This window comes from Dermacentor albipictus, unplaced genomic scaffold, assembly GCF_038994185.2.
Source record: "Dermacentor albipictus isolate Rhodes 1998 colony unplaced genomic scaffold, USDA_Dalb.pri_finalv2 scaffold_11, whole genome shotgun sequence".
NCBI classification, from domain to species: Eukaryota; Metazoa; Arthropoda; class Arachnida; order Ixodida; family Ixodidae; genus Dermacentor; species Dermacentor albipictus.
The window spans coordinates 16,120,584-16,140,147 of record NW_027225565.1 but is presented as its reverse complement, the minus strand read 5'-3'; positions in this window follow the sequence as shown (position 1 = coordinate 16,140,147).

Genomic DNA, 19,564 nt, shown 5'->3' with positions numbered 1-19,564 from the left:
CGTACTCTCGCCTATGTTATTCAATCTGGCGATGTCGAAGTTGGCTAATAGACTGGACACTGTCCAGGATATTGGCTATTCTATCTACGCGGATGACATTACTATATGGAGTGTCGGTGGTAGTGATGGAGAGCTTGAGGCTAGGCTGCAGCAGGTGGTAACAACGCTTACGGAGGAGTATCTGGGTCTCATGGGGCTCAAGTGCTCCACTAAAAAGTCGGAGTTGTTGATCTTCAAATCTAAGAAGCTAGGTCGTAGGCCGAGGGGTTGGGTACCGGAAGTTGGGCCTTGCATTAGAATTCATACTAGGGAAGGGTCGGTGATACCCAAATTTGAAGCAATCAGGGTCCTGGGTTTTGTACTTGAAGCAAATGGATCGAACATTAGAACCATTCAGCGTATTACCAAGAAAACGGAGGAGGCCATAAGATTTATAAGGAGGATCTCTAATAGGCATAGGGGTTTAGGAGAAGAAGGTGCGATGCGTTTAGTTCACGCATTTATTATGTGTCATTTCTCGTATGTGGCAGCTATGCTGAATTGGAATAGGGGGGAGAGAAATAAATTGGAAGCATTAATCAGAAAAGCCATCAAGGCTGCGCTTGGTCTGCCTATGACTACGTCAAACGATATGTTGTTACGACTGGGTTTGCATAATACTTTAGATGAAATTGCTGAGGCTCAACGTACCGCACAGAGGGAGCGGTTGCTAGGTACACCAGTGGGTAGGTATATTTTAGAGTCAATTGAAGAATCGGTGGCTGTGTCGCACGATAGGGCGCCCCTACACGAGTTGAACGTGAACCTTAGGGCAAATATCATGGTTCGTCCGTTTCCGCGGAATGTGCACCTCGTGCACAATGTAGGGAGGCGGGTCGCGAGAGCTAGGGCTTTGTTGCGAGAGGCAAAGGATCAGGAGGAACAGTCTGCGTTTGTTGACGCCGCATGGATTAACGGTAAAAATGCTTATTCGGTGGTGGTGGTAGATGGCAAAGGGAGCGTTAGAAATGCTGCTTCCATTTATACCAAAGATCCGGGGGTTGCTGAACAGGTGGCTATTGCTCTAGCACTAATTGATTCAAGAAGAGTTTTGGCGTTTAGCGACTCGCGATCTGCAATTACAGCCTTCTCGAGAGGACTTGTTGCGAAACCGGCTAACAGACTGCTACAGGGTAGCGATATCACTTCGCGTACTTGGTTTCCGTCGCACATGGGGACAGTGGAGGGAGCCCCGCGTAACCACAACGAGGTGGCGCACAGGGAGAGGCACGAGGATTAGTGTGCTGTGTACTCCCTGAAGGGGCTGGATCTCCCGCTCCTGAGTACAGGGACCAACTGTTAACCTACAACGAAATCACCAAGCACTATTACTTAGGGCACAGGGCATTCCCGCTGCCACATCCTAAATTAAATAGGCCGCAGGCGGTTACATTAAGGCTTCTGCAGACACGAACGTACCCTAACCCGGTCATCATGAATAAAATTAATCCGGACTGCGGGGTTCCAGTCTATTGTAGTAAGTGTGGGGCTTTGCTCGATTTACAACACATGCTGTGGCGCTGCTTGGCGTTGGCCGGTGATGGTTCTCGAGGTGAACAGTGGTGGCAGCGGATGCTGCACAGTGAAGTGCCGGCGGACCAACTCAGGGCTGTCCAGAGGGCCCATGTGATGGCGGAGGGGCTCGGCCTCTCTGTACCCACGTGAGAGCGGCCCGCATCAGTCCCAGACTGATCCCTCAGGACCTAAATAAAGTTCTTCATACCATACCATACCTGGTTAAGTTCAAATGTTTGATATAGAAGATCCGACAGTTCTTCAAAAAGCGCATGCGTGCTTTTACCAGACACGAAGCAATACTGGGAAGATGATAAGATGTTATGTTTTAAAACGAACCCCCCAATCTTTTCAAGCATGTGTCTTTTCAACTAGTAAGATCTTGATGAGAGCTAGTTGGTTCATACTTAGAACTGAAGTGAAACAGCGCGAAAAAGACGAGGACACAAGGAAACAAATACCACAGACAAGCGCTGACTGCCAACTGGAAGTTTATTTGAAAATCACCGGACATTTATAGCTTCATCAGCATAGGCATGCGCACATCATCCACAAAAACATCTGCAAATCATCATTTTAATCTTTCTTCCAAAAATGTTATTTCTTTTCCCGACAAGGCAAGAGAGGGAGTGCTCACACATTTATCGCCTTCCTTTCTTATATGAAAGGCCTCTATTATCTCCCTTTCCTTCTTGCTCTTTCCTTTCCCTATGAATTTAGTCTTTTCAAATATGGGGGTGCATTGACACATGTTACAGTGTCCAGCTAAATGACTCCCATAGCCATTCTTTAGGTTAGTGCTGTGCTGACGAGCTCTTTCTTTGAAGCACTGTCCCGTTTGACCTATATAAGATTTCCCACAGCTTAGCGGTATTTGATAGATGACATTGCGCCTGCACTCAGTGAAACGTGTTTTATGATTAGTGGTGCACAAGTGCCTTTCGCGCTTGTTCATGCGATTGCATATCGAGGACAACTTGCATGGGGCACTGAAAACCAAATTAATATTATGTCTATTAGAAACTTTCTTCAGATTGTGAGACAGCTTGTGTAGGTATGGCACCACTTGCACTAGTCTTTTGTCTTTGTTTTTTTCTTGGGAAGCATCAGAACTTCTTTTCTCTTTCTACAAAATGGCTTCGCATACTGAAGTGATCACAGAACTGGGAAAGCCTGCGTTCTGTAGTCGCGATATCTGATTTAAAAAACTCTAGCGCACACTCTAGCGCACACTCTAAATTGATTAAGAGAGGCATAGCGACAACGTGCATTAAGGCAGCACTTAGTAAGTCATGTGAGCATGAGTGCGATCATAGTTTTTTAAATCAGATATCGTGACTACAGAACGCAGGCTTTCCCAGTTCTGTGATCACTTCAGTATGCGAAGCCATTTTGCAGAAAGAGAAAAGAAGTTCTGATGCTTCCCAAGAAAAAAACAAAGACAAAAGACTAGTGCAAGTGGTGCCATACCTACACAAGCTGTCTCACAATCTGAAGAAAGTTTCTAATAGACATAATATTAATTTGGTTTTCAGTGCCCCATGCAAGTTGTCCTCGATATGCAATCGCATGAACAAGCGCGAAACGCGCTTGTGCACCACTAATCATAAAACACGTTTCACTGAGTGCAGGCGCAATGTCATCTATCAAATACCGCTAAGCTGTGGGAAATCTTATATAGGTCAAACGGGACAGTGCTTCAATGAAAGAGCTCGTCAGCACAGCACTAACCTAAAGAATGGCTATGCGAGTCATTTAGCTGGACACTGTAACAAGTGTCAATGCACCCCCATATTTGAAAAGACTAAATTCATAGGGAAAGGAAAGAGCAAGAAGGAAAGGGAGATAATAGAGGCCTTTCATATAAGAAAGGAAGGCGATAAATGTGTGAGCACTCCCTCTCTTGCCTTGTCGGGAAAAGAAATAACATTTTTGGAAGAAAGATTAAAATGATGATTTGCAGATGTTTTTGTGAATGATGTGCGCATGCCTATGCTGATGAAGCTATAAATGTCCGGTGATTTTCAAATAAACTTCCAGTTGGCAGTCAGCGCTTGTCTGTGGTATTTGTTTCCTTGTGTCCTCGTCTTTTTCGCGCTGTTTCACTTCAGTTCTAAGTCTTTTCAACAGTTGCACTGAGAAAGGAAGAACAGAGATGGGGCGATAGTTCCCTGGCTTCGAAGCATCTCCGCCTTTAAATTTCGGTATCATGCGTGCTTTCGTTAGTGCATCTGATGTTATGCAAGTATCAAGGATTCTATTAAAGTTAAAAAGATGTGGATGGGCCAGAACTCTGACGTTGTGACATATGTCTTGTGACGATATGCCGCCAAGTCCGACAGCACGGCTTTTTTCTAGATCGATGCAACAATCCATATAAGTCTTCTTTAGCTATTGGCGAAAGAAATGCGAAATCTAGTAATGAACCACGAACCCAAGACCACCGTTGACACGAACAGGATCAGTGGGTCCATCGTTATCAGCGCAAACCGAATAAGAGAAATCATTGAAGCTGTGCGCCAGATTTTGATTGATAGATCCGAAACATTTTGTTATCGGGTCCAAATGCGTACCTGGATAAGAGCATCTAAGCCCATTTACCAGGGACCACATTTTAGCGCGTTTATAACGCGAGAAAAAGAATTATTACGAAAGTGGTCCCTCTTAGAACAGCGCATCAGTGCTTTAACTTTGTTCCGGGCTTCCTGATAGAGGCATTTTAGTGCTTCGTCATCATGGTGCTGTCGACACCGCTTCCAAAAGTTTTTCTTTTCTTCAGTAGCTTTTATTATCCGATTGCTCAGCTAGTATAGGTGTGGTCTTTGCTTTCGGACCAAGGCTATTTTTCTACATGCCTTCTTTAAATCAGAAATCGCCGCTATAAAATTATTATATACACTGTTCGGGCAGCTAGTTGTTAACATTGCGTTCCAGTCATACTTGTTGTTACACATTTTGATTGTTTTGTGTTCACTTTCCTAGCAAAACAGACTCAGCTCTCGCAAAATACTGCATAATCACTATGCCGACTGTGAGGCCCATGCACCAACATGCCTACCGAGTTTCCCAGAAGGGGCATATGATGCCATTCGTTGCCAAATCAAGCAGATGGTCGGGGACGGCATTATACAACCTTCCATGAGTCTGTGGGCATGACCGGTTGTGCTAGTGAAAAAGAAAGACGATAGCCAACGGCTCTGCGTGGATTACCACAAACTCAACCACATCAGAAAATAAAGGACGTGCATCCATTGCCCCGCATCGATGACTCCTTAGCTCGCCTCCGGTATCCCTGGTATTTTTCGTCCATTGACTTGCACATTGGCTACTGGCAGTTTGAAGTGGATGAGCGCGATCGGGAAAGGACTGCTTTGTTACACCGGACGGCCGGTATGATTTTAAGGTTCTACCATTCGGCTTGTTTTCTTCGCCCACAACTTTTCAACGAATGATGGACACTGTTTTATCTGGCCTAAAGTGGCAATCTTGTCTCGTGTATTTAAGTGACGTCGTAGATTTCTCTGCAACATTTGAACAACAAATGGAGCTGCTTAACATCATCCTTCAGGCCATCTGTACCGCTGGTCTCTCCCTTAAACCTGAAAAAATGCCACTTCACCTACGACGAACTCGAATTCCTTGGCCACGTAGCCAGTAACGCTGGAATTCGATCCAACAGAGAGAAAACTACGGATGTTGCCTATTTGCTGACACCTACAAACAAGTGGGAAGCCCGACAATTTCTTGGGCTTTACGCCTACTACCGTCACTTCGTTGAGAATTTTTCATACCTCAATGAACCACTAACTCGGCTTACGAAGGACGACGTCCCTTTTGTTTGGGCGCAAGAACAGCAAGACGCTTTTCGCGAGCTCCAGGCCCGCCTCCAGTCTCCTCCAATTCTGGGCCACTTGACCCGGATGCCGATATAGAACTACACAGGGATGCAAGCAACATTGGTATATAGGTGCTGTATTTGTGCAGCTACGACAAGGTGTCAAACGAGTTATTGCGTACGCCAGCCGCACTTCCTGATCTGCGGAGAGAAATTATTCTACTACCAAAAAAGAGTGTTTGGCCATCGTGTGGGCCATCGCGAAGTTTTGACCTTACCTGTATGGCCGACCTTTTCATGTGGCAAGCAACCACCATTCTCTGTGTTGGCTGGCGAATATAAAAGATGCCTCAGGACGCTTAGCTCGATGAAGTCTTTGATTGGACGAGTTCGATGTGACAATTGTGCACAAGTCGGGGTAGAAACAGTGACGCGGACTGTGTCTCACGCTCCCATCGGCGCTGGCAGCACTGCTCTCAAAGAGGACTGCGGTTTTCTTGCTGTCCTGGCAGTATCTTAAATAGCCCAACAGCAGTGAGAAGACTTATAGCTGCGATCACTCATCGCCTACCTTGAGGGACGCATCTCGCAGCCTCCTCGAGAATTCGCACGTCACGTGTCACCGTTCTGCCTCCTCAACGACATACCTCACAAGTACCATTTCCAGTCAAATCACACCAGCTACCTCCTTGTTGTCCCCTGAGGGCTTTGCGAGGAGATCCTATGCGCCCATCACGACGACCCTTCTTCTGGGCACTTGGGCTTTGCACGCACATTGACCAGAATTCGCCAGAAGTACTACTGAACTAAATTACCAAAGACAAGCCCTATGTGAAAATGTGCTGTGACTGTCAACGCCGCAAGATTCCGCCTATGTGATTAGCAGGTTTTCTCCAGCCTGTCAATCCTCCAAAGGTTCCCTTTTAACAGGCTGGCATGAACTTACTCAGTCCATTTCCGATGACTTTTGCCGCCAGCTGATGGATTGTGGTCACCACCGAATATCTTACTCGGTACTGCGAAACCAAGGCAGTTCAGCGTGCCATCGCCTCTGACAATGCGATATTCTTTCTCCATAACATCATTCTCCGCCATGGCGCGTCAGCAGTAGTCATCACGGATCACGATACAGCCTTTACAACATAGCTTGTGCTTGAAATCATGCAACAAAAAGGCACTGCGTACCGATAAACTGCTGCGTACCATCTGAAAACCAATGGCCTAACCGATCGCTTAAACAATTGACATGCTGTCCATGTACGCCGCCCATGACCACACGAACTGGGACGGTGTGCTTCTATTCATCACATTCGCTTACAATACGGCGGTTCGGAAAACCACAGGATTTAGCCCTTTTCACCTACTGTATGGACGCGAAGTTACCACTATACCCTGGACGCAGTGCTTTTGCCTGACACATGCACACCTGCTCTCCCGCGGATACAGACTCCTTCGCTGAACGGGCAGAAGTTCGTCAGCTTGCGCGACTGCGTATTCAACGTAAGCCAAGGTATGATGCCCACCGTTACAACCTTCGCCACAGGGAGGCCCTGTACGGCCCTGGCGATAACGTCTGAGTATGGAGCCCTGTACGTCAACAAGGCCGCTCCGAAAGCCTCATATGGCGTCAGTTTGGTCCATACATAGTTTGAGAACACCTCAGCGATTTCAACTACAGAGTGATCCTAGCAGAATCTTCATGGCGCTCCCTCTGTAAGCCTGTTCCCGAAATCATGCGCTTAGTTTGGATGAAGCCCTACTACTCTTGATGACTCGCGCGTTCTGTACTTTCATGTTGGCGGTACTTATGTGCTTCTTTCCATACTTAACTTTTTTCTTCGCCACTTGTCCTTATGTTCTGTGACCTGACTCAATTGTGTTTTAGCATCGGGACGATGCATATTCAGGGGAGGGAATAATGCCACGCGTGTTTTACATGTTCGTTCCATAATCATCATCAGATAGGGCGCCCATTACTACGCATATGCGGAGGGTGCATGATGCAGCAAGTGTCGTCGTCGCTGCTAGACTCGTCGCTGTGTTCTTTGTCACTGTCACCTTCAAACAGTACTCTATCTGCGGTACAGTCAAGGGCATTAGATATGCTGCACTTTTTAAAGGCGCGCACGATCAAAGTACCTGGGATGTCGTCCCACGCTGCAGCTACCCAGCCCACCAGCTGCGATAGCGATGCACGTTTGATGCGGCCCGTTGCCGTTAGCATGTGGCCTTCGTCAGTCAACCAGTCCGTGTAATATTTCCGCAGACGATCCTTGAAAGGTTTGTTGATGCAGACATCAAGTGGCTGCAACTGGCCCGTCATGCCGCCCAGTATGACAGCGTGGTCTGTGTTCGCTTGGGCGAGCGCAGCCTTCGCGTTGTCGGTCAAGTGCCCATGGTAAGAGTCGACGACAAGGAGCGGCGTTGTAGTGGCATCCCCTGCTTAGTGCCATTGCGATAACACCACGCCACACACCGATACGGCCGACACGACACAGGTCAAAATGGTGACCTCGCTTGTGTACGGTTGGCTACTGGCACGGCTAGTAGCAGCTGTGATACTGACTTTTCTTGATGGCGCTAGCTATGCACCATATTTAGCAGATTCAATGAAAAACTGCCGCATTTTTTAAAATCCCCGAATCTAAGCCGACCCTAGAGTTTGGTATATCATTATTTAAAAAAAAAACTATCGGCCTAGATTCGAATAAATACGGCACATCTCTTGCTTTGTTGCGAAGTAAAGAAAAAAGCATGCAGACATTCCATTTGTGGGCTTTATTATCTAAACTTCAATTCGTCAATTCAAGCAACAGATCGCACAGATAACAGATGTTGTCTTGAAAAAGTCTCGAAGTCTTGTGATTGATTAGTGGATTGAAAACTATTATTCCACCGAGCTGGGGTGCCCACCTCTTAATCTACACGTAGGTAGGGGGGGGGGGGGGGGAGGACGAAGCAGTCCCCGCGCGTTGAGGACAGTGAGTCTTCACGGCCTCAACGGCCAGGCGGATTGCTCGAAGCTGGTCGTCTTCAGCCTCGCTCTGGAGCAATGCCTCCCAGGCTTCTCTACTGTCAATGTTTTCCTTGGCCCCTGGGTAGCCAGCACACTCCCATATATGGTCTAGCGTACATTTTTGCTTACAAATTTTACTGAGGGCGTCGTTAAAGTCCCTCGTCTGTGTTAAGTAGATCCAATGTGGTGATATATAATTGTTTCCCAGGAGGTGTCGCCAAATGCGAGCGTGCTCCAGAGAGAGAGACCGATGCGGAGGCGGAAAAATTCTTCTTTCGGCTTTGTAACGATCCACAATTTCCCTGTACGTGATCATGCTATCTTTTATCACTGGAACTGGCTGCTCTAGAGTTGCCCACTGGTAGAGTGCTTGGGCGAGCTCGTGAGCGGCTTCGTTGCCTTGGACTTCTTCATGGGCCCATACACAAATAAAGGTTATGTCCCTCCTGGGAGTGTTTTTGAGTAGAATTGGGGGGCTTCTTCCGATATTCTCCCTTTGTTAAAATTTTGGATAGCTAATTTGTTATCGCATAATATTACTCCCGTTTTGGTGCCCGCACAAGCGAGCGCTACTGCAACGTCCTCGGCTGTACAGGCGTCCCTCGTGCACGTGGAGCACGCTATCTTAACGCACCCGTCGCCATCAACCACCGTCGATACCGCAGCCCCATCTCTGCTGCAAGCGGCGTTCACGTACGCTACGTTATGCGCCGGTGTGTTTTTAAGTTTATTTACTAAAGCCTTAGCCCTGTGAGCTCTGCTCCCTTTGTTGTAGATAGGATGCATATTTTTAGGTAGGGGGGCGATTCGGAAGCGTTTACGCACGTCCAACGGAATGTCTTTCTTGTCAGTCGGGGCACCCCTGTCGCATTGGATTCCTACCCATTCCATGATTTTTCTCCCTGTTTTAGACAGGCCTAATCTTTCTAACTAAGACACTCGTACTGCCCCAGTGTGTGCAGCTAGCATGTTGTGAACCCCCATTTTGAGGAGGAGGTCTGTCGAGGTCGAGTCTGGAAGCGTCACCACGAGCGACGTCACACTGCAGACACGAATACGTAGGCACTGTTGTGCCATTACCACCAGCCCGGATTCCGAATCTACAAGATGCAGAATTTATCCTGCGAGCGCCCTTTGGACAAACCCGGGGCTGCGCCGAAAGGCACAGTGCCCTAATTCTCCCTTGACCAGTCAAGATGCTGAGCCGTCAGGCAGCGGTGTCATGCGGAGAAGTATCGGCGAGCGACATGTCCAAACGTGCAACCAAGTGCCAGACAGCCCGGCGCCGTACCTCCCTTTGCCTGGAGGTCACCGCGCCCGCCAACTTTGAACCGGGGGGCCAGCGTGGTCGCTTGTTGGACCTCTCGGACGACCGTCGAGTGCTGGCTTTGTATTGGGCCGTTTGAGTGACAATGGTTTCTCGGGGCATTATAAGCCGCGACGAGCCGTCTGGAAAAACCGGATCCACCAACCCACCGGGAGCCCAGTGCCGCACTCGAGTGGAGTGAGATGTGTCACGCGTTGGAATCTCGCCGGATGTCGCCGTGCGGGAACAGTCGCGTTTCCTGTGAGCTCTCGGCCCCAGTGCCGACCCGATCTTGTCCTGTATAATGACCTGTTTATAGTGTATAAAATCCATTTCGTTATTCTCACCGACGCCTGACTCGGAGCCTTCGCTACCAACGCTCTGTCACGAAACGGGTGATGAGCGCTACGGGACCACCTCAAAGTCGTAATAGTGGTGCAGCGGTGCAAAGTCGTAACAGCACAGGTACACAAGTGCGTGATCCTCTGGCTTGGAGTGCGGCAGCCACGAGCAGAAGGTGAAGCGGCGTTCATTATGAAATTTCTGATCTTTCCCTGGCGCTTAGTGATGTAATACTTTGCAGACACGATCGTTATCGCTCAGTATATGCTCTGCGCTTGTCAGCTCAAATGGCCACGCCTGGTGAGGGGCCCTTTAAGCTGAGTGAAATGCCGTAATAGCATTGTTCCAAAACGGCACAGAAAACAGTTGCTAGGCACTCCGCGATGCCAATGTGAGGAGCGCACATACCAAGCATGGTAGGCATTGCTCTATCGACGATGCGTAGGGTGCATGATGCAGGAAGTGTGGGAACTTTGTTCAGGCGTCGGTGCAATTGGGCACTCATCCTGGATATGTGTGCGCCAGTGTCAGTGGTTGCTGAGTCACTGACGCCATCGACTACGATGTCCATCAAGTTCTGTTTGGTCGCCAAGGTGATCAAAGGTTTTTGCGGTCAAGTCGTCAATGCAGCGTCACCTCCGAGAGTTGTAACACGTAGTTTTCCAGAGGCAGGTGTGGGGGCTGCATCGGGGGTAGACGACGAACCTGCAATAATAGGGATGATGGTGGATAAGCTAGTGGCGAATAAGACTGGCGACGTCGGAATGACGACGAGGCACTGTTCCAACGGCATGAGCTTCATTGTTTGGCTGTTGCGGTTGAAATGGAGGCTGGTAACTGTTTGGGGCGATAATTGATATGGCGGTCACCGAGGGGAGGAGACAGTACGGTTACGGTTATTACAATGGCGAGCAACGTGACCACCCAAGTCGCCGGCCCACTTCTCGTGCCAGCCTGTAATTGAAGTGGATCCCGTCTTGTTTAAAACCACCACACCTTCTCACTTCCCTGTTTACTTCGACATCCTGAAAGCCTTTCTCGCGGCTCATTTTCCATGGGCCCTCATTAGCAGCCGCTACGGCTTTTTGTACGTGACTGTCACGTACATGCACCTCCGCTACCGTGCACACCACGATCTGCACCTGAGGGGATAGTTTGCGCAAGTCGTCCACCCCCTTCGCCAAGCACTGGGCTAGTCCTGTCCCTTTCATGTTTAGGACGCCATTTAGCCCACCTGCTACTATGACAAGGTTGCGCACGTGGGCATTTTCGGCGAGCTTTTCTTTTGCTCGCTCCATGACAAAACCAGTGTCCGCCCTGGAAATGTCCCTACCGACTCTTTTATCGCCTTTCACCCTCTCCACAATTGCTTCTGAGCACCTAGCCAGCTTTGAGTCGCCGGCGATAATCACCCTTTCACTCTCTCCTACCTCGCCCTGCTTCCCTTTGTCCTTTTCCGTGTGATTCGGACTCGACAATGGGCATTGTCCCCTGTGCTTCTGCTTTTTCCGCGTGGCGGCCTCAAGGTAGGTGCCGCTCTTTCCAGCTAACCCTTCCCCACGTTGCTCGCATTCCACGTACTTTGCTGGCACTCTCTCTCCTGTCACGTCCAGGGACTGCGTTCCATTGTCACGACCATTCTCGTACACAATGGCGGCCCTATTCAGCTTTTCCTCGGCTGCTTCGAGTCTTTCTTCAGCTACATTTTGTGCATCACGCTCCCTATTTAGCTCATTTTTGAGCTCTTCCAGCTGTTTGACAAGCTCTTCCTGGAAAGCCTCCATTTTCTGCAACCTAGTATCGACATCACAGTGTGTGCCGGTTGACTCGATTCCCTCTCCATTCTCATCCATCCCCTCATCTGCCTTGAGGGACACCCCGCGCACTGCCTGCTTTCCCGGCTTTCTTGCCATGTATTGCACGGCTTTTTCTGATGCAATAAACTTGTGCTTTTTACGGCACCTCTAGCGGAAAATATTGGAACTATAACAACAGCATCCCGAAGTTATTCTACTATGCTCGTTTTATTAGCAGCGACGCGTGGTCGATTTTTTCGCCCTCTGTGGCCATTTGTTTAACTTGATTGTGTGCGGGGCCTGAGATCGCTCTGGAGATAAGGACGCGTGAGTGAGCGCGCAGCCAACACATACGCAATTGCAGCAAGTTGCTGCCGATGTGGAACGCCCCCCCTCCATCCCCCTCCCTACCACTTGCGCCTCCTGGTGATTCGCAACGTTGGGTGCCTTGCGCACGAAGGAAGACGGCGCGCTCTCCTCCCTTTCACGTGCGCGGGCGAGATTGAGCGGCAATCTTCAGGTGCCTTCGCAAGCTTTCACTCGCACATGCAGTGTAGGGCATGCGGCAAAGGTTTTATTGCCTTTGAGCTTGATACTAGAGTGTACCATCGTCAAGTACACTCTATACGGAACATCAAGGCGATGGCGACGCTGATAGTAGAAATACGACTGGAGTGTTAATATTGTTACGGAAGGATGAAAGAAGAGAGAGGAAGAAGAAGATCGCGAGACGCTGGCTGCTGCGTGTTGTTGGTGGTCAGCCATCTTAACTACTCTAACTCATCTTGTATATATATATGGTAAATACAGTCTTTTTATATTCCAAACATCCCCGTAACATATTGGTGGGAGGTGCGGGGTACCACGCCTGGAAACGGAGCTCCGCAGTGTACGTCGCATCGCCGTCCGCACCATGAATGATGGTGAGCTCGCGGGATCAACGTTGTTGCCGCCTCTAACGTCCCCGTCGCCAGCTACGTCGCTGTCACATTCGGTTGTGCTTGTGCAACCCAAGGATCCTGGAACTTTCTTCAGGACCGATGGCGCCGACGTTGAAGAGTGGGTCGCTATGTACGCACGCGTGAGTGGAATCAACAGATGGGACCCTACGCTTATGCTAGCTAACCTGTTGTTCTACCTAAGAGACACGGCAAATTTAAGGTGTGGTACGCAAACCACGAAGAGGAGCTAACCAGCTGGGACCAATGCAAAGAGAAGTTGACAGAGTTTGGCAAACCAGCCGGTCGAAAAATCGCCGCAAAGCAAGAGCTGGCCTCCCGTGCCCAATCTCCCATGGAGTCCTATGTCTCGTACATACCGGACATGCTGACACTTTGTTGTAAAGCCGATCACGACATGGCAGAATCTGAGAAGGTTGGGCACGAGCTTAAGGGCATTGCTGACGACGCCTTTAATCTGCTCATGTGCAAAAGCTGCTCTACAGTTGATGCTATCATTAAAGAGTGCCGACAGTTCGAGCAAGCTAAAAGCCGACGCGTCTTGCAACCATTCGCCAGGCTTCCCAATACTGCCGCAACATCGACGTGTGAAAATCAACCCGCACAGCAGCATGCGTCGCCGTCAGAGGACGTGGCGCGAATCGTTCGATGTGAACTGAATGCTATGGCGCTCGCAGCTTTCTGTTCGTGTAGCCCTAATGCTACCACTTTTTCAGTTCCCCTCGTACAAGCCATTGTTCGCTTGGAACTTAAAAACATTCGTTTACATTATGTCTGTGCTATCGCCAATCCCAGATATAACGAACGCCCTTCTACTATTTTCACTCCACCCCGACGCTTCTCTCCGCGTTATCGCAACCCGACTGAGTGGAGAACTGCGAACGGCCAGCCGATATGTTTCACCTGTCGCCGCATTGGTCATGTCGCCCGGTACTGTCGCAACTCGTGGCCCTCAACACTTCACACGCCGACCAACCAGAGCCGTTTTGATGGAAATGCCCGCAATGTTTCGCCCACCGCCGAGTCTAACAGCGCCTACTACTCTGCTAGGAGCACGTGGTACAGTCGCTCACCATCGCCGCGCGAAGACCAGTCTCGTTCGCCGCAAACACGTCGCCCATGTTCTCGTTAAGCCGGCGCGCATAAATCTTGGAGGCCATGCGTAGCGTCGTCTACCGCGGGTGACCACCACGTGGTGCAGCGATGAGCCCCTTCGCCGCCGCGACAATCAACTTACAGCAGGGATTTTTCCCTCTTGACTTTCCTGCTGTGTAGTTGCCAGCCGCTAGCAGAGACAGAAAGCCGGGTATCAGTGTGAAAACTCCTTTTATAGTTCAAGGATTCTGAAAATTTTTGTGGCGCAAATTAATCCTTAATAAGACGTTGTTTTATCATCATCATTAGCCTATTTTATGTCCACTGCAGGACGAAGACCTCACCCTGCGATCTCCAAATACCTCTGTGCTGCGCCAATTGATTTCAACTTGCACCTACAAACTTCCTCATCTCATCACCCCACCTATAGTTCTCTGCCGTCTCCGACTGCTCTTCCGTTCTCTTGGCACGCATACTGTAACTCTAATGGTCGTCCGGTTATCTTCCCTACGCATTTCATGGCCTGCCTAACTCCATATTTTTCTCTCAGTGTCAATTAGAATATTGGCTGTATTCGTTTCCTCTCTTATTCAAACCGCTTTCTTCCCGTCTTTCAACGTTAGGCGCAACATGCTTCATTCCATCGCCTTTTGCAAGGATTGCAAACCGGCACGTTTCTTTTTAGATTTAACGCTGGTGAATGTTGAATGATCTGAAAAATAAATCGGGCAGCACGGTTCTGCAGGGCTTCAAGGTTAGAGGCTAGATATACCTGATGGGGATCCCAAATTGCCGCAACATATTCAATTTTCGGGCGAATGATTGTGATATATGACTGTTTTCGTACGAGTGGTGGCGCTTGCTTGAGGGTTCATTTAAGTATTCCAAGAGTACGGTTAGCAGCTGCCAGGGTTAAATTTATATGGTTGATGATGATGTGTGTTGTTTTGTGGCGCAAGGGCCAGGTTTGGCCAAAGAGCGCCATGACTGGTGGTAGTGTTAATGATGTATTATGGAAGATGTGACTTGGCTGTAAAGTGGCCTAAAAATGGTCGCTGTAAATGCGTAAAATCTATGTACTATAAAATTATGGCGATGAATAATGACTAAGACTGTGAAGATTAAAATCCATCGTAAAAGAATGATGCATTGTTTAAAATATGCGAGACGTTGAATTTCTTACAGCACTACAGCCTCGCCAGAGCCCTTGAACCACAAGGGCTTAGAGGCATGTGCTTATTCAAATTATCGCAGCAGCATCCTCTGAAGAGAGGAAGTGCTACGAACGTGTGGGGCTAATAACATGAAACACAACATCTTCCAAAAAACCTAAGACGGCGTTGGTGTCAAAGAGTGGTTCTGGACCAAGTAACATAACAGGATGAAGGGGGATGTGGTGCCTGTATGCTAAGAGAAAGTGTTTTTTTCTTTCGGGTTCGGCTTCCCGACACTCCAGTAGGACGTGGAGGACGGTCAGCCTCTCCCCGCATCTACCACAGGTTGGTGGCTCGTTTCCCGTGAGTAAGAAGTTGTGTGTGCCAAAAGTGTGTCCTATTCTTAGACGGCAGAATAGGACATCTGTCCTGCGGGATTTTGTTACAGGAGGCCAGAAACCTAATTGTGGCTTTATTACATGCAGTTTATTATTTATTTCTTCGTCCCACATGCGTTGCCAGTGGTTTCGTAGTTTCCTTCTTAAAAAAGGCTTCAGGTCTGTGACAGGGACCGAAGCAGTAGAGTTAACTGCATGCAATGAGATTGATGTGGCCATCTGGTCGGCTAGAACGTTTCCCTCGATGCCCCTATGTCCAGGCACCCAGCATATGATCACATGTTGCTTAGATATATATGCTTTGCACAGTGCGGAGTAGAGTTCAACAAATACTGGATTTTTGTGATTACAGAAAGACATCAAGGCCTTCACAACACCGAGGGAGTCCGTATATATAACTGATTTCGGGAGTTGTGATTTGTTTATATGCTTTACGGCCGAGAGCAGTGCGTAGGCCTCAGCCGTAAAGATACTAGTTTCCGGGTGCAGCACGTCGGATTCCGAGAAGGATGGACCGACGGCTGCATAGGACACCCCGTCGTGTGACTTTGATGCGTCGGTGTAGAACTCCGTGCAGGAGTATTTGTGCTGGAGTTCCCGGAAATGCATCTTGATTTCAATCTCTGGAGCATGCTTTGTCACTTCCACGAAAGATATATCACATTGTATGAGCTGCCACTCCCAAGGAGGTAGCAGCTTGGCTGGATGCATTAGGCGAAGCTCAAGGAGTGGAACGTGCATTTCTTCACTAAGCTCCCTCACTCGTAGCGAGAAAGGCTTTCTTACAGAGGGGCGATTATGGAAAAGGGTAGTGCAGGTCATATCGTTAACAGTGGTAAAACATGGATGTTGTTGATTGGATTGTATTTTAAGGAAATATGTAAGGTTGATATAAGTTCTCTGTAGATGGAGGGACCATTCATTTGATTCCGCGTATAAGCTTTGAATCGGGCTCGTTCTGAAAGCACCAGTGGCTAACCGGATACCTAGATGGTGAACAGGATCTAGCATCTTTAGCGCGCTGGGGGCGGCAGAGTGATAAATAACGGCGCCATAGTCTAGTCGCGATCGAATGAGGCTTTTATAGAGATTCATTAAGCACTTCCTGTCACTACCCCATGTAGTCTGAGATAGAAGTTTGATTATGTTCATTGTTTTCAGACATTTTTCTTTTAGATATTTAATGTGGGGGACGAAAGTGAGTCTGTAGTCAAGTATGACACCTAGGAATTTGTGCTCTTTGCTGATAGGTATTCGTTGTCCACACAGTTCTAAGGAAGGATCCGGAACCAGGCCTCTCTTTCTTGTAAAAAGAACGCAAGAGCTTTTGTTAGGATTGATCTTAAATCCATTCTTGTCTGCCCACACTGAGACTTTATTCAGGCCATGCTGTACCTGTCTCTCGCAGACTGCGAGGTTACAAGATTTGAAAGCTATTTGAATGTCGTCCACGTAGACAGAGTAAAAGATGGCGGGTGGTAATGAAGCACGAAGCGTGTTCATCTTCACTATAAAGAGCGTACAGCTGAGCACGCCTCCTTGGGGTACACCCGTTTCTTGCGTAAAAGGGCGTGAGAGTGCGTTGCCGACTTTTACCCGGAAGGTACGATTTGACAGATAGCTTTCTATTATATTATGCATATTACCGTGGATGCCCATTTCTGACAAGTCTCTTAAGATTCCGTAACGCCACGTCGTATCGTACGCCTTCTCCATATCGAGGAATATGGATAAGAAGAATTGTTTGTGTACAAATGCGTCCCGGATATTTGCTTCTACACGTACAAGGTGGTCAGTTGTGGAGCGTCCTTCTCGGAAGCCGCACTGATAAGGGTCAAGAATTTTGCTCTGTTCAATGAAAAAGATGAGTCGCCGATTTATCATTTTTTCGAACACCTTACAAATGCAACTTGTGAGGGCTATCGGGCGGTAACTTGCCACTGAGGAAGGGTCCTTGCCTAGTTTCAAAACAGGGATCACAATGGCTTCCTTCCATGCAGCTGGAAGGTACCCTGCATCCCAAATGGTGTTGAAAAGTGTGAGTAGTGTAACCTGCGTGTCATTGTGTAAGTGTTTGAGCATTTCATACATTATTCTATCAGATCCTGGTGCGGAGCTGTTGCATGCGCTCAAGGCAGCTCTCAATTCGGCAATACAGAAAGGACGCTTGTAAGGCTCATTCTCTCGACCTTTTCTTGTTAGTGGCTTACGTTCTTCTATTTGTTTATATTTTAGGAAGGATTGCGTTTAATGATTTGAGCTTGATACACTCTCAAAGTGCTCTCCGAGTGAGTTGGCCTGATCTTGCAGTGTATCTCCCTGTGTGTTTATTAGGGGGAGTGAATGTGTTTGCCGCCCTCTAATCCTATTTACTCTGTTCCAGGCTTTGGCCTCATCCCTAAACGAGTTAATACTTGATAAAAACTTGTGCCAACTTTCTCGTCTGGCCTGTCGGCGGGTTCGCCTGCCTTCGGATTTTACTTTTTTAAAGTTGACTAGATTCTCTGCGGTGGGAGAAGCGCGTAGCAACCCCCACGCTTTGTTCTGTTTCTTACGAGCAATCCTACATTCCTCGTTCCACCATGGGACACGCCGTCTGCATGCCAAACCGCTACCTTCAGATATGCATTTAGATGCGGCATCTATTATAAACGCTGTAAAATACACCACAGCGGCATCGATTTCTAGAGAAGACATATCAGCCCATGAGAGTCTAGATAGATTTCGAAATTTCTCCCAGTCGGCTGTATCTATCTTCCACCTAGGAACTTGTGGCGGAAATTCATTTTCTTTAGATGTTCTTAGCAGTACGGGGAAGTGATCGCTCCCGTAAGGATTGCTCGTAACTTCCCATTTGAGTTCAGGCAGTATAGACGCGGAAACTATACTAAGGTCTATTGACGAAAAGGATCTGTTTGCAAGAGAGTAATATGTGGGTTCTTTCTTATTTAGAAGGCACGCTCCAGAAGAAAAAAGGAACTGTTCAACGAGACGACCTCGCGCATCGATGCGAGAGTCTCCCCACAAGGTGCTATGTGCATTGAAATCGCCAAGAACAACATAAGGTTCTGGCAATTGATCTACATAGGATTGAAATTCATGTTTCGTTAATTTGTAATGTGGGGGTATGTAAAGAGAGCTAATGGTGATGAGTTTGTTTAGGAGAACAGCTCGAACCGCCACTGCTTCGAGAGGCGTTTGTAGCTGTAAACGTTGACACGCAATGCTCTTATGGATAACAATGGCGACACCGCCCGATGATGCGACAGCATCATCGCGATCTTTGCGATAAGTTATGTACTGTCGGAGAAAGTTGGTGTGTTTGGGTTTTAAGTTTGTTTCTTGTAAACACAGCACTTTGGGATTGTGTTTGTGGATTAATTCTTGAACATCATCAAGGTTTCTAAGGAGACCTCTGACGTTCCACTGAATTATCTGTGTATCCATATTGGGAGATAATATGTGCTGTGTGGACAGAAACAGAAGTAGTGTTTATGGAAATTACAGTGATTAAATTACAGAGCCCTTTCGAGGCCCTGTAACGGGAGTTTTGCCCTTTCTGGAGCGTTCGAGTGAACCTCGCCGCTCCTTAGGCGCTTGGCGCCCCTGGAGGATAGGTGTAGTGTCCATTGCCTCTTGTGAGGCGCCGGACACGTGCTCTTGCGAGCGAGAGGTTATCAGGGAGTGTCCTGCCTTGGAGGGCAAGACCGCTGCGCCCAACAGCCCGGAGGTCGTTGGGGCTCCCTGAGGGATTTGGCTGCGCCGGCCGTTGCCAGCGCTGGAAGGGACCTGGGAGGTTGAGGCAGCCTCGGCTGCGCCCACCTTCGGGATCGATGGTCCCTTCTCCACGGTTGGCGGAGCAGCGCTAGCTGCAACCGCCGCAGGGGCAGACGGCGTAACTGCCGACTCACTGCGTGTGGGTCGGACAGCCGCCGGAGGCCGTTGTGACGCTGCCCCCTGACGCGCCACTTCGGCAAAGCTTTTCTTGGGCAGGTATGAAACCCGCCTGCGTGCCTCTTTGAAAGTGATATTTTCCTTGACTTTAATTGTAACAATTTCCTTTTCTTTCTTCCAGGATGGGCACGACCGCGAGTACGCGGCGTGCTCCC